Genomic DNA, 10346 nt, shown 5'->3' with positions numbered 1-10346 from the left:
TGAAGCCTCAGGGAATGTTGGGCCGGTCAGATGGGCCTGAATCAGGCACGCTGCGCGGACGCCCCCTCGTGGTGCCGGTGGGCAGGGGCGGAACCTGGGCAGCCACCTGGGCCCAAGCTGGGAAGGACCGGTACTCAGGAGGGCCTCGCTGGGTCTCACACTGATGTGCCATCATGCGCGACTCAACAATTGTTGAACAAGGGCTACGTTTTTATTTTGCACTGGGCCTGCATGTCATTACGTGGCCGGCCCTGCATGTGGCCCACTGGCCCTAGTCCTCTCACGCTGGGATGCAAGGAGCTGGCAGCATCGAGATGGACAGCACACGGTCCCCACAACCACCCACTCAGAACAGGACACCCAACCCACACACCTGCAGTGCTGCGTGGAGCCACCCCCTATGGGCCCGTTGAGGACAAAGTCTGGCTCGGTCCCGTCTCTGCACCCCAGGGTCCAGCAGGACTGGTCCAGAGTGGGCGTCAGGGAGGGAAGGGCAGAACCGTGCTCCTGGCCTGCCCCAGGAGCAGGGTCAGGGCACAGGGCCCAGCTCGGCCCCTCTGCTCGAAGAGGCCTGGCACTCGGCTGGGTCTCAGGACTGGCCCCACGGCCACTTCTACCCACAGAGACCCTGGGCCTGTGAGAGAGAGTCTCCCAGCAACACAAATCCCCCACCTCTGTGCAAGACTCTGTCCTTCCACCCCTAACACTGAAGGGAGGGCACTTCCAAAGTGGCCCCCATCCCCTGCCCAGCGACCCAGGCCCAGAGCCCTCCACAGGCGCTGTCCAGGGGCCAGGACCAAGGCAGGCATTGAAAGGGTCATTGCTCATACACGGGAGTTTGCACACACCAGACGGGTACAGCATCTGCGTGGAGAGGAGAAGGTAGTGATTGCTGGGGGAAGCCGGGCAGAAAGCTTCCTGGAGGAGGAAGCATTTGCACTGGACTCTGAAGGGTGAACAGGAGCTTGATGGGAGACTAGGGTTAGGGCTTGTCCAGGAGAAGCTACAAGGTGTATGGGGTGGGGAGGGTGTATTCAGAGGCACGGGGGAAGCAGGGTGTGGCCGGGCACAACTGGCAAATTGAGAGTGATACAGGCTGGAGACTGGGGCGCCAGAAAGACAGGTGGGTTCTTGCAGAGAGACCCACAGCTGTGTCTCAGCAAGCTCACCCCCTAATGTCATTAGGTGCCGTCGAGTCGATTCCGACTCATAGCGACCCCAAGTACAACAGAACAAATCACTGCCCGGTCCTGCACCATTCCCACAATCATTGTTATGCTTGAGCCCATTGTTGCAACCACTGTATTAATCCATCTCATTGAGGATCTTTCTCTTTTTTGCTGGCCCTCTGCTTTACCAAGCATGATGTCCTTCTCCAGGAACTGATCCCTCCTGATAACATGTCCAAAATACGTGAGACGTAGTCTCGTCATCCTTGCTTCTAAGGAGCATTCTGGTAGTACTTCTTCCAAGACGGATTTGTTCGTTCTTATGGCAGTCCTTGGTATATTCAATGTTCTTCATAGATACCGTAATTCAAAGGCGTCAGTTCTTCTTCGGTCTTCCTTATTCATTGTCCAGCTTTCGCATGCATATGATGCAGTTGAAAACACCATGGCTTGGGTCAGGCGCATCTTAGTCTTCAAGGTGATATCTTTGCTTTTTAGCACTTTGAAGAGGTCTTTTGTAGCAGATTTGCCCAATGCAATGCTTTTTGATTTCCTGAGTGCTGCTTCCATGGGTGTTGATTGTGGATCCAAGTAAAATGAAATCCTTAACAACTTCAATCTTTTCTCCATTTATCGTGATATTGTTTATTGGTCCAGTGGTGATGATTTTGTTTTCTTTATGTTGAGGTGTAATCCATACTGAAGGCTGTGGTCTTTGATTTTCATCAGTAAGTGCTTCACGTCCTTGTCACTTTCAGCAAGCAAGGTTGTGTCATCTGCATAATGCAGGTTATTAATGAGTCTTCCTCCAATCCTGATGCCCCATTCTTCTTCAGAGAGTCCAGCTTCTCGAATTATTTGCTCAGCATACAGATTGAATAAGTATGGTGAAAGGATACAGCTCTGACGCACACCTTTCCTGACTTTCAACCATGCAGTATCCCCTTGTTCTGTTCCAACAACTGCCTCTTGATCTATGTACAGGTTCCTCATAAGCACAATTAAGTGTTCCAGAATTCCCATTCTTCACAATGTTATCCATAATTTGTTATGATCCACAGTCAAATGCCCTTGCATAGTCAATAAAACACAGGTAAACATCTTTCTGGTATTCTCTGCTTTCAGCCAGGATCCATCTGACATCAGCGATGATATCCGTCCTTCCACCTCGTCTTCTGAATCCAGCTTGAATTTCTGGCAGTTCCCTGTCAATGTACTGCTGCAGCCACTTCTGAATAACCTTCAGCAAAATTTTGCTTGTGTGTGATATTAATGATATTGTTTGATAATTTCCGCATTTGGTGGGATCACCTTTCTTGGGAACAGGCATAAATATAGATATCTTCCAGTCGGTTGGCCAGATAGCTGTCTTCCAAATTTCTTGGCATAGACGAGTGAGCACTTCCAGCGCTGCATCCATTTGTTGAAACTTCTCTATTGGTATTCCGTCAATTCCTGGAGCCTTGTTTTTCACCAATGTCTTCAGTGCAGCTTGGACCTCTTTCTTCAGTACCATCAGTTCCTGATCATATGCTGCCTCCTGAAATGGTTGAACGTCGACCAATTCTTTTTGGTATAGTGACTGTGTATTCCTTCTATCTTCCTTTGATGCTTCCTGAGTCATTTAATATTTCTCCGTAGAATCCTTCAATATTGCAACTCAAGGCTTGAAATTTTCATCCATTCTTTCAGCTTGAGAAATGCCAAGCGTGTTCTTCCCTTTCGGTTTTCTAACTCCAGATCTTTGCATGTCATTACAATACTTTACTCTGTCTTCTCAAGCCACCCTTTGAAATCTTCTCTTCAGCTCTTTTACTGCATCATTTCTTCCATTCGCTTTAGCTACTCGAGGTTCAAGAGCAAGTTTCAGAGTCTCCTCTGACATCCATTTTGGTCTTTTTTTCTTTCCTGTCTTTTTAATGACCTCTTGCTTTTTTCATATATGATGTCCTTGATGTCATTCTGCAACTCATCTGGTCTTCAGTCATTAGTGTTCAATGCATCTAATCTATTCTTCAGATGGTTTCCAAATTCAGGTGGGATATACTCAGGGTTGTACTTTGACTCTCATGGACTTGTACTAATTTTCTTCAGCTTCAGCTTGTAACTTGTATATGAGCAATTGATGGTCTGTTCCACAGTCAGCTCCTGGCCTTGTTATGACTGATGATGTTGAGCTTTTCCATCGTCTCTTTCCACAGATGTAGTTGATTTGATTCCTGTGTATCCCACCCAATGAGGTCCACGTGTATAGTCACCATTTATGCTGTTGAAAAAAGGTATTTGCAAAGAAGTCGTTGGTCTTGCAAAATTCTATCATGTGATCTCTGGTATCATTTCTCCCACCAAGGCCATATTTTCCAACTACCAATACTTCTTTGTTTCCAACTTTCACATTCCAATCATCAGTAATTATCAATGTATCCTGATTGCATACTCAATCAATTTCATACTGCAGAAGTTGGTAAAAATCTTCCATTTGTTCATCTTTGGCCTTAGTGATTGGTGCGTAAATTTGAATAATAGTCGTATTAACTGGTCTTCCTTGTAGACGTATGGATATCATCCTATCACTGACAGCGTTGTACTTCAGGATAGATCTTCAAATGTTCTTTGTGATGATGAATGCGATGCCATTCCTCTTCAAGTTGTCATTCCCCGCATAGTAGACCATATGACTGTCCGATTCAAAATGGCCAATACCAGTCCATTTCAGCTCACAAATGCCTAGGATATCATTTATGCGTTTCATTTTTGCCAACTTCCAATTTTCCTAGATTCATACTTTGTACATTCTAAGATCTGATTATTAATGGATGCTTGGAGCTGTTTCTTCTCACTTTGAGTCGTGCCGCTTCAGTAAATAAAGGTCCCAAAAGCTTGATTCCATCCACATTATTAAGGTCCGCTCTACTTTGAGGAGGCAGCTCTTCCCCAGTCGTCTTTTGAGTGTCTTCCAACCTGGGGCCTCATCTTCCAGCACTATATCAGATAATGTACCGCTGCTATTCACAGGGGTTTCCCTGGCTAATTCTTTTCAGAAGTAGATCACCAGGTCCTTCTTCCTAGTCTATCTTAGTCTGGAAGCTCAGCTGAAACCTGTCCGCCATGGGTGACCCTGCTGGTATTTGAATACCAGTTGCATAGCCTCCAGCATCACAGCAACATGCGAGCCCCCACAGTATGACAAACTGTCAGACACATGGGGGTCACCCCCTCGTAGAAGACCTGAATATACAGGGCGGCCCCACCTGTGGTTCCAGGAGTCAAAGACCAGGTAGGGGCTCCCCAGTTGTCAACAGAGCAGGAGTGACGGCTTGCCCTCCGTCTGCCCAGCTCTACTTCCTGGTTTAGGAGCACCCCCTCGCTGCACCCCTGGCCCTTGCCAGGGCCCCAGGGCTGGGGGTACCTTGGGCTCACTCCCCTTCCCTCTCTGTGCCCCAGCAGCCCACCTCCACCCAGTGTGTTATCTCTGGGCAGGGGGCAGTGATGGGGCATCTCATCCCTGTCTCCCTCATTCCTGGGTACTCTCTCTGATTCGCGGAGCACACAACTCTGAGCCAGCTCCTTGAATGACCCACAAAACAGCCCCCGCTCCTGGTGCAGAAGTCCACAACCCTCAATCTAGGAGCAGTTTGGAGAATCTGGGATTAGGGCCAACCTGAGTGTTCTCTTCAGACCCAGTAAAGATCTCTGAACCAAGCAGGAGGAGGCAGAGGGTAGCTAAGGTATGGAAGGCTTGGCATGTGCTCTGGGTGCCACTTGAGGTGGGGGCGGGGGCGCCACTGAGCAGTTTCCACTAACCCCGTAAGGCCCAACGTCCTTGCTCAAGCTCGGGAGACAGAGGCATAGCGAGGAGGGGCAAAGGGGCACTGGGCACAAGTCCATGGGGGCACCAGACAAGGTGCGGAATGACGTGCCCAGGCACCACAAATATGAAAGGCGCCTGACTGAGGCAGCCGGGCAGGACGGGGGAAGGCGTGTCTGCTGACTCCTGGTGGCTATCAACGTCTATTCATCTTGAAATTGGGGAGGGGCCACAACGTAGAGATTGCCCTTGGGGTCTTGTGACCCTCCCAGTGAACCTGGGAGGAAGAAGGGGAAAAGGCGAGGAGGGAGAGGAGAAGTGGGAAAGAGGGAGTAACGGGGAGGGGAGGGCGAAGTGCGGGGTGGTAAGAATAAGAGAATCAGGCCTGGAGAGGGGCCCGTCCCCTCCCTGTCCCCTGCCCCCTCCCAGCACATGGACAGGGCACCAGGCCCAGGAGGTGCGAGCCCTGGGCCATCTGGGGCGCAGAGCAGGGATGGCGATTTGGGCAGTGGGATGGTACAGGGATAGGGCAGGGCTGGCTGGCTGGCCGGTGGGCATCTGGGATTGGGGGAGGCTGTGCGGTGCCTGCAGCAGAGACACTTCACGAGTCCCCCTTTTGGGGAGCCGGAGGCCGTGGGGCCCCAACACTGGCACTCCCCTGAAGAGTGCATCCTGGCCTAGGAAAACAGATGTCACTGAGGACCCTGACCCGGAAGGCCCACCCTCCACCCCAGGACAGGGCCTCCGCCTGGACCCAGTGACAAAGGAGGCCTCCCTGAGCCCGAATCGCCTCAACCGCCGCGTCTGTGCCTGTCGCTGTGTTCCCCACTAGCTGGGACGCCTGGGCCTGTGATCCTCTTGCTCTCCCTGCTCCCGCCACCCCAGCAGCAAACACAGGAAACACAGACCCAGGAGCAAGGCTTCGGCACTGTGGGAAGTGGCCACCAGGGGGCAGCACCGCTCAGCGGAGCCCGGCTTCCTGTGCTGGCTCTGCCTCGCTAGGCTCCACAGTCAGGAGGGAGCCCCACTGATTAACCCCGCCTGCTGACCTGCCCGCCACCCCACTGACCCAGACAGCCCTTTTGGGGAGCTGAACCCTCATTCCCAGGACGCTCCTAACGATGTAGTGAGCACCCTGCCGTGGGAGTGTCCACGCAGTCACCAGCAAACCCGTGCGAACCTCCCCCATGTCCGGACCAGAGGTTGCAAGTTGCAGATCCCTCCCCATGCACCCCCATTACCAGGACAGTCCATGTGGAATTGGTTTGCAGCCTCCTGGGCTGGAGAAGTGGCTACGCCTCGGCTGGGGTGCACCTCCATCTCCCCCGCCCCCGCCCCGTCTGCAGGCTCTGCAGGCCTGACAGGCCCCAGAGCAGGGCAGAGCTCCAGGCTGGGGGAGGAAGGGGCACACACCATCTGAGTGACATGAGCCTCGGATCTTGCAGGATGACCTTGCTGTAGCCCCTGAGGGCAGAAAGGACATCCCAGGCAGGGGAACACCACATGCAAAATCCAGAGGTGCAAAGGCACGCAGCGCAGCATTGGGAACATGCATGCAGCCAGGCAGAGCGGGCTGGGACCACTGGAGTGGGGATGAGCTGGCAAGCAGTGCCCAGATGGGAAAGGGCCCAGAGTGGCGAGCGACCTTGCCCGGTGGGGGCTGGGGGTCATGGCCGTGGTCGTGGGGTTGCAGCTGACGTGCGCCGAGTCCATCTCGAGCCCAGGCCCTGGGCCAAGCCCGGTGTCTCATTTTCCCCATTTAACAGAGGGGAAAGCTGAGCCTCAGAGGGGGAGGAGCTCACTCAAAGTCAAACAGCAAGAAACAGGAGGCATGTGACAGACCAGGACTCTCAGATGCCAACACCCTTGGCACCCACCTGCCTGGCTGCTAAACTGGTGCTGGGAGGCCTCACCATGAGAGGGCAGGGCCAAGCCAGGACAGTGGGAGGGAGCAAGAAAAGTGGTGCGTTCAGAAGGTGATGCCCTGATGCTGACAGGGCTGCCCACGTTTCTAGTAGGATGTAGAGAAGAACGGCCAAAAGTGGATTCTTGGCAAGGCAGTGAACGCCCCGCCCATGGAGGCAACCAAGCCCCCAGAGACGGAGCCCCTCTCGGGCCCCTCAGTGGTCAATGGGGGAGGAGATTCCCACCCTGGAAGGGGGAAGAGCCGCCGCCCCGGCACTGCTGAGGCATCTGAAACTCCTTTTGGGGAATTTTCCTTGGAGCCGGTTTACGAGGCAAAGGAGGGCCCAGGAGGTGCAGCCCCCACCTCGTTTGTGCCCAAACATGGCTTGTGCAGTGGACGCCCACCTCGCTGTGGCCCAGCGGAGGGGCCACCCAATGGGTGACGGTGGCCAGCCCTGGTGCGCTGGGGCAGCACCGACCAAGGACACCCTTGGCAGCACATTTCTTTTTGCAAACAAAGCCTCACAGGGGAGCCCAAGGCACAGCTGCACCTCTGAATTTTCTCAATAAGCATCCCATGAGCACCTACTATGTGCCAGGTCGGGCCAGGACAAGGCGATTCCAGGCCCTGCCCCCTGCCCACGGTTGCGTGGGGAGGAGATGGGGACAAGCAACCCGTGAGATGGAGATGCAGTGTGTGTGATGGGGCCCATGCTGCGGGCACCAGCGTCCTGCCTCTTCACGCACGAAACTCTCCACACCTCCAACGACCCCCACTGCAGGGAAACTGAGGCCCCGCGGGAACAAGCAACTGCAGAGAGGAATCAGTGTGGTGAAGGAATAAGCAGAGTGATACCCAGAAGAACGGAAAACACTGTTCCAACAGACACCTGTACACACGTGTTCGCTGCAGCGTTTTCACAGCAGCCAGAAGGCGGAAACTACCCAGGTGCCCCCTGCAGAGGAGGGCTCAGAGCAGAGCGGTGTAAACCCCTGACCCCTCCACGCAGAAAGGGCTCCGGGGGCTCAGAGCTAAGCACAGACTGGAAATCCAGCCAGAGCCTCAGGGATCTATCCCCCGAGGGCACTGCTCCACTACCCACCATAGCTCCCCATCGCCTGCAGGGCAGAGCCCAAACTCCTGAGAACAGCACACAAGGCTCCAGTCTGTGTCGCAATGACCCTGAGGGGTTACTACGATCATTACCCTCGTTCTAAAGGTACAGAAACTGAGGTGCGGAGAAGTCGGGTAACGTGCACAGCCGTCACACCAGGCAGCCGGGTTCAGAACCTCCCGCCCCTCGCAAGCAGCTGGCATTTCAAGCCTTTGTCTGGGCTATTCCCTGTTCTGGTAATGCCCTTCCCTCCATCGGCCCCGGTTTCTCCTCCTTTGTCTTCACAGATGTCACCTCCTCCAGGAAGCCTTCCTGGGCTCCCGCCTCTGCGTGCAGGGACCTGGAGCTCTGTCAGTGGGCGCAGGGTGACCTTGGCGGTCACTTTGCTCCTCCGAGGCTCCAATGACTCACTTGTGTAATGGGGACAGTGTTGCCTGAGACACCGGGTGGACAGAGTGCCGTGACAGCCCCCAGGCCCCCTGCCAGAATTAATGGGAGCCTCCCTCTGCACCTGAGGCTTCCGCTGCCGGCCCCATGTAAACACGCCAAGGCGGCAGAAGACTGTCAGGCGGGCCTTAAACAGCCTGCTCGCCGGAGACGAGGAGCAGGCAGCAGCTCGGGCTGCGGGATCCGAGTGGCTTAAACAGGACTGATTTACAGACACAGGAAAACCATCATGCACCCGGCCTTGGACAGAGAAAAGCCCAGTTATTCTTGAATGAATGAATGAATGAACAGAAACCCATGAGGTCTCCCTGGGACTGAACTCAGCCAGTGACGAGGGCTGGTGACTGGGCACTCGGCTGGCTGACCACACGGGGTCCACTCTGACCTACACCTCAGTGTGCTGTCGGGAGCTGGGGTCAGCCTCGTGACCCGCTCTCACGTGGGTGGGGCCTCAGATCCTTGGTAGCTCTGACCGGCGGTCCCTCGTGGTACAAACCAGGACAATTTCACCTACAGATTCATCAAGCCACCCAGGAATTGGGTGCAAAACCTGCCCAGGAGGACTCTGGGGGCTCCCAGCTGAAGGAACCCACCATCCTAAGAGCTTCCTCCCAGGAGAACGTTAGAATTCCTCGTTGCACACATGGATGCCCACACACGCGTGCACACGCTCACACACACACACACGTGCTCAGTGCAGACAATGCTAGGCTGGTGACCAGAACCCAGGGTCCTTCCTGTGGCCTGAGAGGGTCCCCACCAGCAGCCATGCCCACCTCCCTGCCCTGCCTGCCCTCTCTTCCCTCCCCTCTCCACTGACACCCACAGGCAGGACAGGGCACCAGCTTCTGCTCCAGATGCGAGTCCTGCATTAGCCCACCCTTGAACAGAACCCCAGGCCCACCCCACCTATCTGAGCCCCGCCCCCCAGGTGATAAGAGTCCCCACCAGGAACTGGCCATCAGCCTTGACTCCTGTCCCAGCCTGCCTTCCCCTCCTCACCTCCCACCTGCTCTTCCCCTGGAACCTCAGTCCCCACCTGCTGTCCAGATTCCTGGGGCTGTTAGGAAGGGGCTTTCCAGGATCTGACTGGAGCCCATGGAGCCTGAGGGCTCTGCCCAGGCCCCTCCACCACCACCAGCCCCCTTTGTCTGTTCCATATAGCGGGGTTCACATGTGCTTCCATGGATGAAGCGTTCTGCTGCTTAAAGTTTTTGGGAACTGTGGATTAGACCAGCCAGAGCTCCCTTCCCAGCTGGCGTGGGGTGAAGGGGTCAGCTCTGTGACCCCAGGCTCCTGACACTGCAGGTCTCCAAACTCTGCCTTCCTGGTATCCTGCTGTCCTGGGTAACAGAGGCTAACCTAGTGGTCATAGGCTGCACCTGAGTCAGCCAGCCGGTTTCCATCCAGCACTTCCCATGGTGATTGTCACACCTCCTTGTTTGTCTCAGCCACCCTTGGAGGGGTCATTCCACTGCACCCTTGGTGGGGTCATGTGAGAGCCAGAATATGCCCAGCAGCTGCCTGGGATCCACTGTGCCAGATGCCACCACAGTCACCATCATGATGATGATGATGGTGACGATGATGATGACCTTGGTGATGATGATGGTAGTGGTGATGATTGTGATGGTGATGGTGATGATGATGATGGTGATGATGATGATGATGGTGATGGTGATGATGATGGTGATGATGATGGTGATGGTGATGATGGTGATGATGATGATGGTGATGATGATGGTGATGATGATGGTGATGATGATGGTGATGGTGATGATGGTGATGATGATGATGGTGATGATGATGGTGATGATGATGGTGATGATGATGGTGATGGTGATGATGGTGGTGATGATGATGATGGTGATGGTGATGATGATGGTGATGGTGATGATGATG

This window comes from Trichechus manatus, unplaced genomic scaffold (genome assembly GCF_000243295.1).
Source record: "Trichechus manatus latirostris isolate Lorelei unplaced genomic scaffold, TriManLat1.0 scaffold00185, whole genome shotgun sequence".
In the NCBI taxonomy this organism is placed as follows: Eukaryota; Metazoa; Chordata; class Mammalia; order Sirenia; family Trichechidae; genus Trichechus; species Trichechus manatus.
This window is presented reverse-complemented; position numbering follows the sequence as displayed.